Source organism: Monomorium pharaonis, chromosome 7 (genome assembly GCF_013373865.1).
Source record: "Monomorium pharaonis isolate MP-MQ-018 chromosome 7, ASM1337386v2, whole genome shotgun sequence".
Classification (NCBI taxonomy): Eukaryota; Metazoa; Arthropoda; class Insecta; order Hymenoptera; family Formicidae; genus Monomorium; species Monomorium pharaonis.
The window spans coordinates 23,505,679-23,524,876 of record NC_050473.1 but is presented as its reverse complement, the minus strand read 5'-3'; positions in this window follow the sequence as shown (position 1 = coordinate 23,524,876).

The following is a 19,198-nucleotide window of genomic DNA, read 5'->3' as shown; positions in this document are numbered from 1 at the left end:
AATGTTCTAAAATATGGAAAGAGTAATAGCAATACAATGAAAAATCTACAAAAGTAAAATATTTTAAGCTACGTTAAATATTGTAATAAAATTTAAAAAATATTAATATAATTTACTGCAAATTAAAAAATTATTATAAAAATAAACAAAAATGTGTTTAATTATATTTGATTCTAATATTTGACTTACTTTTTATAAATTATACATATCTTTATTGTGCAGTTCCAAGTGTCTAGAATCATCTTGGAAACTGCGGCAATCTAAATCATAAGCTTGAAAATGTGAACGTAATTTACAAATTGAATCTAAACATTCAACATTAATGCGGTTTCTCTTTTTATTCTTCACATCAGTAACGATAGAAAATATTCTCTCTGCTTCGGCATTGGAATGTGGAAGTGATAAAACAGCATATACTAATTGTTCTAAATTTGGAAACAACGATTCATCATTAAAATTCTTTTTCTCAAAAATAGTGCTCCACATTTTATCAATTTCTAAATTAGATAATGATATTTTGTCCGCGTCATTAAATACTGTTGGTAAAATTCTCCATTCGTAAGCTAAAGTCGTAATGTCAGATATACCAAAATGTCTTGCTATATTTATTAAATCTGGAAAGATCAATCTACTTTTATCGTACAAAGCCACTTCAGAATCTAAAAATTTAAGTTCGCGGAAGATGTTATTGTCATATGGTAACCGTTGTAACATTTCATCTAATGCAGTTGTGTAAAATTCTAAACATTTTGATTTTACTTCTATAATAAAATTGGGACATTCAGTTGTGAGATATTCTTCACATTCTGGACCAACATAAATGGAGTTTAGCGGCATAAAATTTTTTGGATTTAATATGTTTTTTGATATATTTTCTAAAGCATTAGACAACAAAAAATTTTGACCTAACTGCTTTATTAGCTGCTCACTATTTTCAGCAATTTTATGAATTAAAATTTTTCTAGATTGAAAAAATGTATTAAACATGTTAAAAAAAATTAAAATATATTTTTAAAAAAGCATATATGCTTTGATGACTTTATCATTTAAAATATTAAAAATGGAAATTGCCGTCTTATTTTTATTTTCTAAAGTTTCAAGGTTAAAGTAATGTTTTAAAACTTCCCAATTATCGAGAAGTCTATCAACACACTTTTGTAAAACAAGCCATCTTGTTCCTGATAATTTTAAAATTTTACGTGATTCTACTCCAAAAAATGATTGAAAATCAGATAGAATAGCTGATCTTTTAGCACTAGATCTTTTAGCACCAGAAAAATATGTAGCAACTGCATGTAGAACATATTCACAAGAATCCGACAATTTTGAACACGCTTTACTTGCGATAAGAGCTGAAGAATGGCATATACATCTTAATACAATGAGGGCCGGTACCTCTTTTTTTAATCTAGTCATAAAAGAATCGCGACTTCCTACCATAACGGAGGCATTATCGCAAGCCATTCCTACAATATTTGAAATTGGAATTTGTTTACTTTTTAAACAATGTTCAAACGCAGAATATATTTTTTCTGCGGAACAATCTATAGCATCTAAAGAAATTAATTCTAATAATTTTGTTATAATTTTTTTATTTTCAATTAAAAAATATTTAACTAAGACACAAAGCATCTTATCATTTGCGATAGTTGTGCTTTCGTCCACTAAAATAGAAAATTTTGTATTTAGTAAATTATTAACTATTTTTTCGGTTTCGCGTTTTCCTAAAACATTGACTATTATTTGCCTACATTTTTTTCGTGACAATTTCAGATCTTTTGCTATTTGTGAATCAGTTAATGTATCTTTTAATAATGGGACCATGTCATCAATTATTTCAAAAGCTATATTATGTGTCGCGTAAAAAGCAGCTAATTTTATTTTGGCTATTTTAACTTTATTAATATGGTCCACAAATGTATTATTATGTACAGTTAATGCAGCAGATGGGTTGACATTACGTATCTTGGAGATATTTTTTACGTGGCTTTGTGTTTTTGAATGTCTAATTAAATCTAATTTGCCGCATGATAAAACTTTATTACAAGCCGTACAGACAGCTTTTCTATCATCTTCATGTGAGGTCAGCCAATCTTTAAAAATATCCAAACCTAACCAGGCTCGTTGAAATGTTTTCGGCCTATTTTTCTTTTGCTCCAAACTACTTGTTGATGGTTGTTGGAGATCCATCTTCTTATATTTATATCACAATACTAATGACCACTTACGTTATCACTTGCACTTAATATAAAACTAATAACTAATCTAAACTTACCTCGCGGTAAAACGAACGCGGGAAAGAGACTGCGGGGTCTTGTGCGCATGTTTGGACCCGTGTAGGCACCCGATATAGCACCTACAACCGTCACTAGAAAAGTACTGATACGTCATCTCACGCATGCGCATGAACGCGCCTGCCGCGCGGAATATCTCGCGAGTTCCCATCACTGATGAGCTCTCGGGGCCTACGTGATATTTATTATCGTGTCTTAAAGACACATCTTTCATGGCTAAAAATTTTAGCTTTGGTAACGAATCCTTTTTCTGCGTGTAGTGCACCTATTATATAGCACAGAAACCTTTCAGAGATATTTCAGAAATGTTTCAAGTGAAAAGTAAATCATTTCAGAAACGTTTCAAAATATTTCTGAGACAGTTCTGAGACAGCTCTGAGATAGCAAAATGTCCGCGATGCTTATACTTGAAACATTTCTGAATGTTTTCAGAAAGGTTGCAGATATGTATCAGCAACCTTTCAGTACACTTTCAGAAATGTTTCAAGTGCAAGCATCGCGGACATTTTGCTATCTCAGAGCTGTCTGAGAGCTGTCTCAGAAACATTTGGAAACGTTTCTGAAATGTTTCACTTTTCACTTGAAAGTTTTTTGAAATATCTCTGAAAGATTTCTGTGCTATATGGGAATCTTCGGATAATAGCTATATTGAACCTGATACACAAATTAATCTGATAATCGGGATTCACTGTCATAAACTATATACCGGATTATTATTACCCAGAATGATTGACAATCTATCTGGAATATGTGATCGGCAATAGGAAAAACCGCAACCAAATCTCGGATTCAACATCATAGAGATATTTTCTATCAAGTTCTATCTTTTTTCTTGAGCAGGGATGCTATTTTTCACGCATATGTAAAAATGAATAAAAAAACTGTAAAACTTTTTACTTATTTATAAAAATATAAGTTAACGGTACATGTTTCATCCTTCTGACAACATCTGTTGTAATGATCTATAACAAATATGTATGCATAAACAAGAAGTGTTCATGGATTATCACGAGACGTTAGAATGCGTACGGTCTTCGAAGTCAAGCAACGTCAGCGATGGTTGACACTTGGATGGGTGACCATTTTTCCAGATACAGAGATTAAACATGCTTTAACAGGTATGACTGTGGCTTGGCTGAAACATGTTGTATAGTCTTCCCCCACACAACAAATGGACACGATCACAACATAAATCGGATATCCGAAACGGGCCCTAAGTGATAGATATCCCGATAGATATCCCGTGTACATCCTGTGGATGTACAAAGGATGTCCTATGTCCCGCCAAACAACATCCCAAGGACATCCTTAGAATGTCTTAAAATGCACTGAAACAACTAAATAACGTTCCAATAATGCTCATTAAAAACTATTAAAATAGGCTTGATTCATAAATAAAATGTCGAAATATGTTAATATTAGATAATTTTTTATATGTTGATAGTCGAAGCTTTTTACCATGAAGTTTTCATCATATAGATGTGAAATTTGGACTATAACTTTGAAACTTTGGTAAAAATATATAGTAACGTCTTAATTATTTTTTTTCCATATTTTATTCCTGAGATTATAAAAAAGTTAACATAAAGAAAAATTATTTAGTTAAACTTTTGTTTTTAATTTCTTTCAAATTTTAATTTTTTATATAAGAGCCTAGCTAGCTCGTTTCAATATATAATATTATTGCAAAATAAAAAAAATAATACATTTGTACATTTTTTATTGATTAATTAAAAAATTCCAATTAGTAATTTTACTAGTTATAAAAGACTAAATATTTTAATTAATTATATACATGTATAAAATTAATAAAAATAAAAAAATTATTCAAAATGTATGTTAATATTATGTTAAGTAACGTTTCAACAATTTTTTTACGATAACTTTTATATTGTTTAAAACACGTTATTTGTATTGGGCTATGCTCAACTTTTATTTAATACCCAGATAGCATAGATGATCCTTTTAAGTTCAAAAAAAATTCACCCTTTCTTATTCTTTAAGAATTTACGTAATACAATATTTAAATTTGTTATGAATTCACATAATTTAGTCAAAATGAGTTAAAAAAGAATTCAATATTCAAATTCGTTGAATAAATTCACATAATTGGTTCGAAATTAGTTCAAAAAGAATACCACATACAAATTTATTATAAATTTATATAATTTAGTCAATATTAAAATTCTTATAAAGAGCCGTAACACTATAGAAAGGTGTAACAAATATAAGTATCTCTTTATTTTTTTTTTGACAAAGCAAAAAATTTTATGACACATTTTTTGATTTTATTAAAAAGAATATAAAAATATATATCTCTTTGTTATTTTGTCAAAAATATTATTATTATCTAAATAGTATATAAATACTTTACGCTATTATATATATAGTATATATACATATATTATTTGTCATAAATTTGATATATAACTAAATAAATATTTTTTTATTGTAATAAACATATAATAATGCGTTTAATAAAAAATTTGTAAAAAAGATTGTAAAGAAGTATATTATTTTTATATAAAATCAGGAAATGTTAATTCAATAATATACTGCAATAAAATATGCGAAAATTTTATACATAATTTATACATGTATAGTAACAATAAGAGAGTTTCTCACTTATAATAATAATATATCAAATTCTTTATTTTTGTAGTCGTATATTTTTAAATTAACATTTCTTATATTTCGAAAAATCCTTTATTATCCTTTTTTACACGAAAAAGCAATTCCTTTTTGTATTATAATTCAATTTTGTATATAAATTCAAAAAAGTATCTCGATAAAGTTCCACTAAAATACTATCAAAAAATAATTTTAAATTCAATGCAAATTCTTATATATAACATAAAATGAACTTTATATGCATTATAAAAAGGGCTCATAATTGGTGACATACAAAAGAACTTTTTTTGAACTCTTAAGAATCCTTTTGGTGCAGAAATGAATTAGAAAAAGACTTTATTTCAAAATTTGGGTGTCCAAAAAGAATTCTTTTCGAATTCGTTGTGCTATCTGGGTAGATTATTTAATAGATTTTATTTAATAGATTTATCATGCGTGACTGGCTACTTGCGAAGGAACCTCTCATCACGCGGCTACACATAATGAGCAGCGAAAGTGATAATCATATAATCACGCAAATAAAATAACAATAAATAATATTAATATAAATTTTATCGCTTGATCAACACTATTTAATTTTAAAAAAGGCGTACCCACCCTCTCACGAAACTTTACAGCTATTATATGGATTGATCAACACGTGGTTACAAAACTTGAGGTTATGTTCTAGATTAAATTTATCGTCGTCCAATAATACTTACCTTCGTACTGGCGTCGAGAGTAGGAAAGGCTGCCCGTTTTAGTAGTGCAAGCCGTAATCTTTATTGCAATCCTTATTGTAGAACAGTCAGATAGATACGCACAGAAAGATAATGATCGAGAAAGAAGAGATAATTTATGGGTGCGAAACGCGAAGACGCAGGACAAAATCCGACCGTCATTTTCCATGTGTTGCACATCGGGTAACTTTGATGACGGCGGTATGATTGAGTTAAACACGAATAAAATCATTGTACAATATTATATTGATACTCAAAATTCATGATATTCAAAAAATACTGTATTTATTCGCTAAAATACAGTGCAAATTTCAAATTCGTGTGCAATCAACAAAAAACATCGTATCGACATGGTTTTTTTTAATTGCTTAGAAAAAAATGAACTTTAAGAATCTGGATTAATATTATCTGGATTAATATTAATTTTAACGAAAAATTTGTGAAAAACGGTAACAAACTTTTACTTTTTTCAATTAAAAAAAAACATGTTTGGTTTTCATGCGATACAATAGGTTCGAACTTAACAAATCAAATTTTCGCCTAGGGATTCTCAAAGTAAAGTCTTTGCCCTTTAATTTAAAAAAAGTACGTGTAATTTGGATGATTTTTCGCAAAGTTGCATTACTTTGAAAATTGCCTAAAAATCGGTCAAAATTTTTGTCTCGTTTTTTTTGCGCCAGTGTATATATATATTGCCTAAAAATCGGTCAAAATTTCTGTCTCGTTTTTTTGCGCCAGTGTATATATATATATATATATATATATATATATATTATTATACCCAGATAACGCAGAAATGAACAGAAATTCCTAAAGAAGTCATTTTAATGAATACTTGGCGAAATAGAAAAATGAATACATAAAGAATTCTTGAGGAATTAGCCACAATGAGTTCACATTGAAGTATTCCTTAAGAGATTTGCTCATTGCAATGAATACCTCGCGATTTATTATTTGGAATACTTTGAGTATTCATCAGAAATTACTCGAGTGTGTGGATAATCTCAATTACATTTTTATAATTATATATCGCTTAATAAATGCTAATTTATACTTTTATACACAAAATGCGCTATATATAATTAACAAAACAATATATTAACAAATATGTATGCATAAACAAGAAGTGTTCATGGATCATCACGGGGCGTACAGTCTTCGAAGTCAAGCAACGTTGGCGATGGTTAACATTTGGATGGGTGACCGTTTTTTCAGGTACAGAAATTAAACATGCTTTAACAGGTACGACTATGGCTTGGCTGAAACATGGTATAATCTTCTTCCTCTTACAAAATTAATCAGAATTTTTTATTCTTTAAATTCTTCTGAGAAACGTTCCAATATTATAAAAATCGGAACATTTATCAGAAATCTTGAAAATAAATTTTTTAATTCCGTTTGAGATATCTACTTGGAGAAGTCCTAATGAATACTTTAAGAAGTTCTGAGGAATTCCAACAAGTAATTCTATATGAATACTTTAAGAAGTTCTGAGGAATTCGTATCATGGTGCATGTAACTTCCTACGTTATTCTTAAAGTATTCTTCTATGAATTCCTCAGGAATTACTGTTCAGAAAGAAAGACTACTTTATGAATTCTTTAAGAAAACACTGTGTTATCTGGGTAGTTTACGTTACTATATTATATCTTATGTGCATACCAGAGTTATTTAGGCGTAATTCCTGAGAAAACCACGTTGTCCGTGAGTTCGTGTTTGCACGGTCACACTCTACACTTTACCACGTGTCTGTGTCATACGACAGACGAAAATGCGTAACGTTATAGATCACAGATAGTGTTGATATGATTTACTTTCGATATTACGCGGATATTTTGGAAATATGTGATAGATATACATAAGATATATCATAGGATATTTTACGGACGTTTTGAGTATATTAGATATAATCTCAGTACATTCAATAGGAGTTGCAAAGTTCAGTCGCTATATTCTAAGTTTATCTTGAGGATATACCAAAATGACCTTCTACTGAGACGTTATATGAATGTTTTATATATATTCAGTACAACCACAGTACATTCCGTATGAGAGTAGAATATTCGCACAATATCCGGTGCTGTCTGGGTATACCACATAATAACTGTACTAAAATTCAAATTTTATAAAATTTGTATAACTATTTTTATATTTATTATTTCAAAATAAAAGAAGAATTTTTATAATTTTTTATTGATTGTTTAAATAATTTCAATGAGTAATTTTTAGTTAATATAAAAAGCTAAACATTTAGTTAATTTATATGGACGTACAAATTATTAAGAACAAAGGAATTATCAAAATAAATATTAACACTGTGTTAAATAAAAGTTGGTCATAGTCCATTACAAATAACGTTTCAACAATTTAATTTTTTTACAATAATTTGTATATTGCTTAAAACACGTTATTTGTAATGGGCTATACCCAACTTTTATTTAATATTATAATATATTTTAAATTATCTTCTTGTTTTAAACAATTTTATACAACTATAATTAACAAAAATGATTATTTTTTATATTTAACTAGTAACATTATTAGTTGAAAATGTTTAAACAATCAATAAAAAATGTATAAACAAATTTTTTCTTATTTTAATCCTCTGCCTACACACCTTAGTTTTCTCCCGATTCCTACACACAGGGGTTACACTAACCCCAAAAATCTCAGAATTATGATGGTCTTGGCTGAAAAGTCGAAGATATTAAAAGAAAAGAGATTTTTTTTTAATGAGAAAAAAACGAAAAATTTTTGTAAAAGTTTGCCTTTTTTTTCAAACGCCCGTATTTATTAAAAAAAAAAAAAGATAAAGTAATTAAAATAGTGATCAATGGAAAGGGGAAGAGTTGTACTTTAAGAATCTATCGTCAGTTTTTTGATTCTATTAAAAAAATATATTTATTTTGTAATGTGAATTTAGTAAAAAATGAATGCAGTTTAAACACAATAGTAAAAGAAAATAGTAATATTTATTTAAAAAACATAATTATTAATACACAAAAACATAATTATTAATATAAAAAATATTTATTACAAAAGATTTTATTTGTTATAGAAACAATTTTTAATTTATAATGCTACAATTGCAGCATATTTTCGCAAAGTGATCGCGACATTGGTAATATATGTAAGTACTGTATGCGTAAGTGATACGTAATGAATAAAAAATAACTTTTACTTACTCTTCAAATTTGGAAATTTTCCATTTTTTGTTACGTTCTCTACACACGGGGTAACTGTAACCCCAACACACACTTTCGATGCTCCTACTTCTGTTGTTTTTAGAACATTGACAACGCCTAAAGAGGAATAAGTAGAGCACAGTTCAAACCCCCCCCCCCCCCAGTCCCAGCATCCCCTTGCTAAATACTTTTAAGTAGCGGGCATTTCAAAATCGACTGGGGTTACCGTAACCCCATGTGTAGACACAGGGTTAAAATAATTAAAAATATACGTTGTATAAATTTTATAAAACTAGAACACAACATTGCGCGCGCTTCGCGCGCGCCACTTAGCATTTTTATATTGAACATTGCACTTATTCTTCTTCTGTAATATTACTCTCACATACTTTATCATATTTAATGCCCTTCTCTATCTCACGCTCCCTCATTCTCCCTTTCCCCCTCTCTAAATTATTAATTATATTATTAATTATATTAATTATATTATTTTCATATTGTTCAATATTACTCTTACAACACTTTACTTTCTTATTTAATCCTCTTCTATATCTCTCACGCTCTCTCATTCTCTCCCCTCCTCCCCAACCTCTCTCTCTCTCTCTCTCTCTCTCTCTCTCTCTCTCTCTCTCTCTCTCTCTCTCTCTCTCTCTCTCTCTCTCTCTCTCTCTCTAAACACAAATTATTAATTATATTATATTTGCATGTTTCTTAATATCACTCTTACACACTTTACCTCCATACTTAATCCCCTTTAAATAAATTAAAAATTATAATATATTATATGTAACGTTACCTATTAATTTTCAATAAAATTTCAAAACTTTCACTTTCTGGCTTTCTTGTTTAATCTCTCTCAATTATAATTTCCTTTCATCTAATCTCTTTCCTTTTCTAATCTCTTTCGATAAAACTCACTATCGCTCTCTGACCATTTCAACAACTTCTGACAACAAGCATCCAACAACTTTAAAATTAAATTTTTTAAATCTTATGCCTTAATAATACAACATTAAATTTAAATTTTTAAATAAATTAAAATTTATAATATTATACGTAATGTTACCTGATAATTTTCAATCAAATTTCAACACTTTCACTTTCTGGATTTCTTTTTTAAACTCTCTCGATCTCAATTCTTTCTCTTTAATCTCATTCCTTTTCTTCTATTAAAATACACAAAATGTCAAAATAATTAAAACGCAAATGATATTTAATGAGAATAATAATATTTAATAAAAATTGATAATTATTGAGAATGATAATTAATAAGAAATGAGAATTAAGAGTTTAAGATTCCTTTTTTTCAAAATATTTAAAACGCAAATGTTACCTTCCCGAAATCTCGCACTCTCTCTCTCTTTTTCTCTCTTAATAAGATCTTCAATTTACTTAATTTCTCTCTCTTCTCTCTCTCTCTCTCTCTCTCTCTCTCTCTCTCTCTCTCTCTCTCTCTCTCTCTCTCTCTCTCTCTCTCTCTCTCTCTCTCTCTCTCTCTCTCTCTCTCTCTCTCTCCTTCTCTCTCTCTCTCTCTCTCTCTCTCTCTCTCTCTCTCTCTCTCTCTCCCTCTCTCTTTCTCTTCTTCTTCTACCTATCACTTAATTCTTGCAATTTTTTTAAACTTTTTATTTTTTATAAATATCTATATAAACACTGGCGCAAAAGAAAACGAGACAAAAGTTTTGACCGATTTTAGGCAATCTTCAAAGTGATGCAACTTTGCGAAAAATCATCTAAATTACATGTACTTTTTTTAAATTAAAGGGCAAAGACTCTACTTTCAGAATCCCTAGGTGAAAGTTTGATTTGTTAAGTGCTAATATAACATATAGTATGCATGAGTAGGCAGTCCTCAACTACATATCTCATTGGATACATTACATTTTTTTGCAGTGTATATATGGTTTTACGTCCGTATCAGCTATATTAATTGATTTTGAAACAGCTATAAGAAAATCAATATATCTACCAGTTTGGAGTCAATGTTAATTACAACCAAATGATATATTGATTTTCTACCCCTGACATTCATTAATATTATGTAAATTTTTATTTCTATTTTCTGTATATACCTCTTTAATATTTTTTTTTTTCTTTTCTTACTCTCTGCTTCCTCTATTTCTTTTTTTCTTTTTTTTAATATAATGTTTATTTTCTTTAACCTTAAATAAAAACATTTATATATGTTAAAAATAAAAACGCAATTAAGTCATTAAAAATTCAAAATTTTGACAAAACAAGCTTTACAGCTTTTTAAACAATTATTAAATACCTATCTCGTCTTTCTTCCTTTTTTCTCTCCGCTTTTTTATGAAATGTCTTAATGTTTATTAATTTAAAAGAATTATGCTTTTTGAATCTTTTCTCTCTTTTCTTTTTTTCTCTCCTTTCTTTATCTTTTTCTCTTTCTTTAATCCTCTATCCTTTATCTTCTGCAATTTTGAATAAAAAACGTGTAAGTATAATTTTATAAATAATTACATAATATTATATAAAACATTTTTATAAAAAATTATTATTTACTTAATTATTTTAAATTTTATTTTTTATTTTTTTTTATCTCACGCTCTCTCACTCTCCTTTTCTCCCTCTCTCTCTTTCTCTCTTTCTCTCTCAACACAAATTATTAATCATATTTTTATGTTGTCTATATCTATCCTCTATCTTCTGCAATTTTGAATAAAAAACGTGTGAGTGTAAGTTTATAAATAATTACATAATATTATATAAAACATATTTTAATAAAAATTATTTACATATTTTTTTAAACTTTTTTTTATAAATACACACACACACATATATGTATGTATTTATTTAAAAAAGTTAAAAGAATTAAGTAAATAATAATTTTTAATAAATATATTTTTATATAATATTATGTAATTATTTATAAATTTACATAATTTTACACACACACACACACGCGCGCGCACGCACAAATATACACACACAGAAAAAAATATAGTCAATAATATATGTAATTGCGAGCTGCTAACTTACAATAATATTTACTGTTAATGCTCTAACACTCTTCTTTTCTTCTTTCTTACACTCTCTTTCTCTCTCTCTTTCTGCTCCTTCTTTCTATAGAAGTCGCTGTTTCTCCTTCTGTTTTCTTTTCTGCTTCTTTTTTCAACAAAAGTCGAAACTCTCTTTCTCCTACCAATCTATTTCCTTTCCTTCTTTTTTTCTAAAGATTATAAAATTTTAAAGATATTATTGTTATTTCCTATATATATTACATTATTACTTAATATATCTTAATATTATATAAAAACATATTTTAATAAAAATTATTTACTTTTTTTTTAAACTTTTTTTTATAAATACACACACACACACACATATGTATGTATTTATTTAAAAAAAGTTAAAAGAATTAAGTAAATAATAATTTTTAATAAAATATATTTTTATATAATATTATGTAATTATTTATAAATTTACATAATTTTACACACACACACGCGCGCGCATACACAAATATACACACACAGAAAAAAAATTAGCCAATAATATATGTAATTGCGAGCTGCTAACTACATAAAATACTCAATACAATAATATTTACTGTTAATGCTCTAACACTTTTCTTTTTCTTCTTTCTTACACTCTCTTTCTCTCTCTCTCTCTTTTTCCGCTCCTTCTTTCTATAGAAGTCGCTGTTTCACCTTCTGTTTTCTTTTCTGCTTCTTCTTTCTACAAAAGTCGAAACTCTCTCTTTCTCCTACCAATCTATTTCCTTTCCTTCTTTTTTTCTAAAAGATTATAAAATTTTAAAGATATTATTGTTATTTCCGAGAGAGAGAGATTATATTATTACTTAATATATCTCTTTATTACTTACCTTATTACTTACACACTTTTGATATAACCAATTTTGATTTGAAAACACAACTGTCAAACACAACTGTCAAACACTACGAAGCATGCGGCTCAATGATCAGCGAAAGAACCAATCAGCATCGCGGATTAAAGGCAACAATTCTTCGAGACTTTCGAGATGACTTCGATACATTCGATAAATAAATAACATATCTTTTTTAGAAAAGGAAAGGATATAAATTTTATTGATTATTACAATATACAATACAAATTATATTAGCATTGTTATCTTCATGATAATATACACCCGATATTTCAGAACGTCCGAAATATGTCTTTCGGACGTCCTATTATACCCAGTTAGTAAAAAGACGCAAACTTTGCGCAAAGTTTGCCGCAAACTCGAGCAAACCTTTGCAGCAAAATTACGACAAGGTGTGTCCACATTAAGCTTAGCTTTTGCTGACAAAGCTTGTTGTAAATAGTATGACGCATATTTTATGCAAATAACAGGGTAAAATTTGCTAGTAAAGCATAACAACAAATTTGCAGCAAGAATAAGGCAAACCTTGCTGTACACAATATGATAGCAAATTTGTGGCAAGAATAGAGCAAACCTTGCTGTACATAGCATGATAGCAAATTTGTGGCAAAAACAAGGCAAACCTTTTGCCATACACAATATGATAGCAAATTTGTGGCAAGAACAGGACAAATCTTGTCGAAGTTAAGATCAATAAAAATGCAATATTGGACTGATTAGTCCAATATCATATGTGAATGGTGCAATCGTACTTGGTTCTCTGTTCTCGACGAGCTCCTTTTGTTAATCCAGTAGGTAAATCTTTTTCACGAAAAATGCGCCATCTCGAGATAGATAGTAAAGTCACCCAGAAATAAAGTTTAAAACCCGATAATGCAACCCTGTTATTTGCATAAAATGTGCGTCATACTATCTGCGACAAGCCTTGCCAGCAAAAACTAAGCTGTTTACGGACACACCTTGTCGCAATTTTGCTGCAAAAGTGTGCTCGGCAAGTTTTATTTTATTCTTGCTACTAATTTGCCGTTATTCTGTGCTTAACAAGATTTCCTGTTTCTGCCATAAATTTATTGTCATGTCGTGTAGCAAAGTTTGCTCTGTTATTTGCTCAAATTTTGCATGTTATCATGTCGGAGCAAATCTTGTAATTTCTCTACGTAATATTTATGTACAAGTCTTTCTCTGTTATTTGCAGCCTCGTGTGATGAAAACTTTTGCCGTAAATTTGCTCGAAATTTTTAGAAGACAAAGCAACAGACAAATACTTGTCATAAAATTGTTGTCAAAATTGAAACAATCCTTGCTGTAAAGCTTTCACGATATGTAATTTTAACAAGCCTGGCTAGCTGGGATAGTTGCGATTTAACGGGACGTCCAAATAACGTACTTCGGACATCCCGCGGACATCCGAAATACGAGGACATAAACAGTACCTTTTAGGACACATATAAGACATCCAAAGAACGTCCGTGTTGTGTGTTGTGTGGGCTTCCTCTTATAAAATTACCGTAGAAATAATTGGAATTTTTTATTTTTTGTTCAAGTTTTTTCAATTCTTAGAAACTCTTAAAAATACTTCAAAATAATAAAAAATTTTCTAAATTAATCCGAATTTTTCATTTTTTAAATTTTTCCGAAAAACGTTTCAATTCTTATAAAAAATCGGAACATTTATCAGAAATGCTGAAAAAAATTTTAAAAATTCTGACAAATTTTTTTACTAGGATATATTACGATATCTCGGGAAATCTCTTGGACATGCTCTGGATTTGAGATATCTACAGGATGTTAAATCGATGGACATTTGTGCATTCCTTGGATATCTCAGACGGTTCACGGATATCCAACGATATTGCGATATCCCAAAATGACATCCCAGGGACATCCCTAGGATAAAGTGTGCTCTGTGGGATGTTAACTGTTTTATTTCAAATTACACATATTTCCCCAACGCCTATAAATGGAAGAGAAATACAATTATATGAAGTGATACAGGATATTATAACAAATAATTTAACATTTGTTATACAAACCGATACCGCTTTGGAATTTTAAAATTATTGGAAAGTGGATTTAACTGACATAGAATTTGTAACAAATAAAGAAGAATTTCTAGAAAATGATAATAATAATTATGAACTTGATAAGGAGAATAATTGTGAACTAGTAAACAAAATTTTAAATAGTAACTATGTATAAGAAAAAAAACCGTGGAATATTGGAAAAGTGGAAAAGAAGGCCGTAGTATAAGATTCCAGCAAACACATATTTTAACAGTTATATAACATTGAAGCATTAATTTATTATAACATCTGTTATATTTTATTATATAACTGTTATGTATTATTTGTTTACTCTTGTTACATAATGCATGTTATACTTACATAATGTAATATTTATATAACGCAAAATTATTAATATTATATCCAGCAAACATTAAATAACATGTAACATGTAACACACACATATATATATATAATTGTTACAACATATATTGATTTCCCAGATAGCAAGGTGACGTTCACTGGACGTCAATAATTCGTCATTTAAGGTCGCGGACGTCATGTTACCAAATTAAGACGTAATAGTAACGTCATTTTTTGACCTATTAATTACGTCAGTCATTTATCCATCCTATAACGTATTTTTGACGTCATATTCTTAAATAATTAATAACGTCAGTTAATTGATTATTTTATGACATATTAATAAGGTTTTATTAATGACTAATTACTGACGTTAACTATAATTCTTTGTAATAATTGACGATTTGACCTCAAATGACGAATTATTGAGGTCTAGTGGACGACATCTTGCTACCTATAACTATTAATCATTATTTAAAGATTGGCTAATAGACAACATTATTAATAATTAATATAATACTTTATATGATTAATACTACCAATATTTTAGAATTATCCCAGACAGCACATAATATTTATGATAAACATTTATTAATATTTATTAATATTTATTTTTTCAAAATATTATATAAATATTTTACACATATTTTATATACACTAAGAAAAAAAATCTTTATTTAAAATATTATTAAAATATAGACTAAATATATTATATAATACTAGCTATGCCCTGTCACGCGTTGCTGTGGCTCTCTATTCTTATGCTACATTTTTTTCAAATTTTCTTTGCTTTCGTTGTTTAACTTTCAAGAGTCTTGCTTTACTGTTGCTCTTTTTATTTTATTTTTGAATAAGTATTTATCTATCTTTAATAAATCTAATATTCATTTATTCGCGTACTTTTAACTTTTTTTTCTAAAAGCTGCCATGGATTTAGAAATCCATTCAAAAGACTGTTTTAAATAAGTTCCTTTTTTTCAATAAAATAACAGCCATTTTTATTTTTCTTATTACCTTAATTTAAGGGGCTACATACACCCAGAGACGTAAAAAATAGGCCTTTTTCTCGATTTTTTTTTTCGAAACGTAATGTATGTAATTAATCCTAGTTTTCTTTACTTTAAAATACATTCTTAGAACATGTTTCAGAATAAATTTGAACTAAAAATATTTAAAAATAGCGGAGATATTGTCCTCGTCGCAAGACCATGTTGAAAAAAAGTGCTCCGCGGTGCCAATTGCAGCTTGTACAGGACTTATCTAAAACAGACCAGCCTAGAATTTTCTTAAACTGAATGATATTATCTAGTTTTTATCGTAGCCGATTTTTAAAATATCGATTTTTGGCAAAATGGCGGCCGTTTAAAAAAAAAAGCGATTTTTTAGGATAAAAATCGGTGGTTTTTTTAACTTTAAAAAAAAGTAAAAGCTCTAAAAAAAAACCGCCACAATAAAGACTGCCTTTTTTGTGTAGATTAAGCCCTCCAAATTTCAAGTAAATCGGTCCAGCCGTTTCCGAGATATTTTTGGCACGCGTTTTGAAAACATGGTTTCGAGAAAAACGCGTTTAAAGTTTGACATTCGGTTAAAACGTAGATAATTTTTTTTCAAACTTACATGGAGTCATCCACTCCAGGGCCATACAGTGAACCCTCCCCAGATATAGCGGCATCAAACCCAGATAGCACAAGGATATCCAGTGTATGTCCAGTGGATATCCGCTTCTGGACATTTGGACATCCATTAAGAGTCCAAATAAGGTCCGTCGGACATTCGATGGACGTCCATAGGATATACGTTTGGCACAACTTTGTATGTTCATAGAAAGTTCTTTAATGGACATCCATGGGATATAAGTTTGTCACAATTTCGGACATTCATAGAAAGTCCGAAATAAACCAAATTTTGGACCTATTATGGTTTGATTATTTCTTTTGGGCCTTTTTCAATTAAAGAGCTTGCTGCAATAGTGGGTTAATCCAAATTTTGTAAAAATCATCGACATAAAGCATGGACTGCGCATTTCCTGCAAAAAGCTCTTGAAAAGTGTCCGGCAGAAAAACAAAGAGGAGACATGGTCCGGGTCAATTTCTTTCTCTGTCTAGCGCCTATTATGCTACTGGTTAGACAGAGCCCTAATTTACACCGAGCACTTGGTACGCGTATCAAGTAATGAATTTAAGCTGATCAGCCAATGATTAAACACATTCACTAGTTATTTACTATTTGATACGCGTACCAAGTGCTCGGTGTAAAGATCAGAGACAGCGCTTGACTCAGACCAATTGCTGTATCTCTCTTTTGGTCGGAAAAAGAAACGAAAAAAAAACCGAAAAAAAGAAAAAAAAGAAAAAGAAACGAAAATAAAAAAGAAACAATAATATATTATAACAAACATTTAAAAAAATACCAATAATTAATAATGTTAATAATAAATAAAAAAATAATACATATTATTTCATATTACATATTTCATATTCTATCTAAAAGTAGAACAATTAAAATAAACCTTTTAAAAATTAAAAATAATATAATTTATTATTATTTATAAATTAATGTTAATTAGAAATATTGTAAATAATACATATATATATATATATAACTTACAATATTTCTTTTAGATTACATAATAAAAATAATAAAGATAAATTATATAAAAGTAAGATCCAAGTGCGGACATAAATCAGATATTGAGCATAGGACGTTCTGAATAGAACATCCGTTTTAATTCCAATAATGGATATCCTATGAATGTCCATTTTATGTCCATGGACATGTGGACCTGAATTGTACTTAACATGGACGTCCTTGGAACATCCAGTGCTATTTGGGAAGGCTTCGATTCCAACTTGCCGGCGTAATATTCTTGCTTAAGCTATCTGCTGCGAAGGATTAGAAAGCGCCCTTCGCGCCTCAGCATCGTCGAACGCGCTTGAACCTTTCTCGCTATATCTCCGACAATTTTCAAGAAATCACATTGAAACTTGCAAGGGATATTCTTAAGACCTTATACTTTACGAATGTACAAAAAACGAAAAATCAATTTTTTCAAAATTTCTGGGTGTATGTAGCCCCTTAAACACAATAGAAACATTCTTCGCCTCTCCCGATTTCTCCCCATCTCTCCCCGTCTCTCCCTGTCACTCCCGGTCTCTCCCCGTCTCTACCCGTCTCTTCCCGTCTCTCCGGTCTCTCCCGTCTCTCCCCGGCTCTCCCTGTCACTCCCGGTCTCTCCCCGTCTCTCCCGGTCTCTCCCCGTCTCTACCCGTCTCTCCCCGTCTCTCCCCGTCTCTTCGGTCTCTCCCCGTCTCTCCCGGTCTCTCCCCGTCTCCCGGTCTCTCCCCGTCTCTCCCGGTCTCTCCCCATCTCTCCCGGTCTTTCCCCGTTTCTCTCCGTCTTTCCCCATCTCTCCCGGTTTCTCCTCGTCTTTCCTGGTCTCTCCCGGTCTCTCCCCGTCTCAATGTGTCAAAATTTCAATAATATTAATGAAAAACTATTTTTTACACTTAAATTATGGCCATCATTTTTGAAACACCGGTATATCCAAAATCAATAATTAATATCATATCTTTTTTTATTAGAAATTAGTGTTTAATTTTAACTTTTTTAAAATCTTGAAATTTCTGAAAGAACCCGTATATCCAAAAACTTACTCTCTTTCCTATACAGTTTTTAAACCATACACACTCACTACACACACACATACACACCCTCTTAATAATTAATTTTTCTTTATCACTCTAAATTTTTCTTTCTCACCCTCTTTCTCTTTCTTTCTCTCTCTCTCTCTCTCTCTTTCTCTCTCTCTCTCTCTCTTTTTCTCTCTCTCACTCTCATATTTAATTAAAACACACACACTCACACACTCTCTTTAAATATCATTTAAAAAATATTGTTTAAAATTAACAAAATTAAATTATGATCATCATTTTTGAAACACACGGTATTTCCAAAATTAAACCACATAAAAACACTCCCGATTACGAATACAACGTTGTTTTAAAATTTCCAAAAAATATAATTTTAAAAATGTTTTAAATTAAAAAAATTTAATTATGACCATCATTTTTGAAACATACGGTATTTCATAAATCAGACACCATAAAAACACTCCCGGTTACGAATACAACGTTGT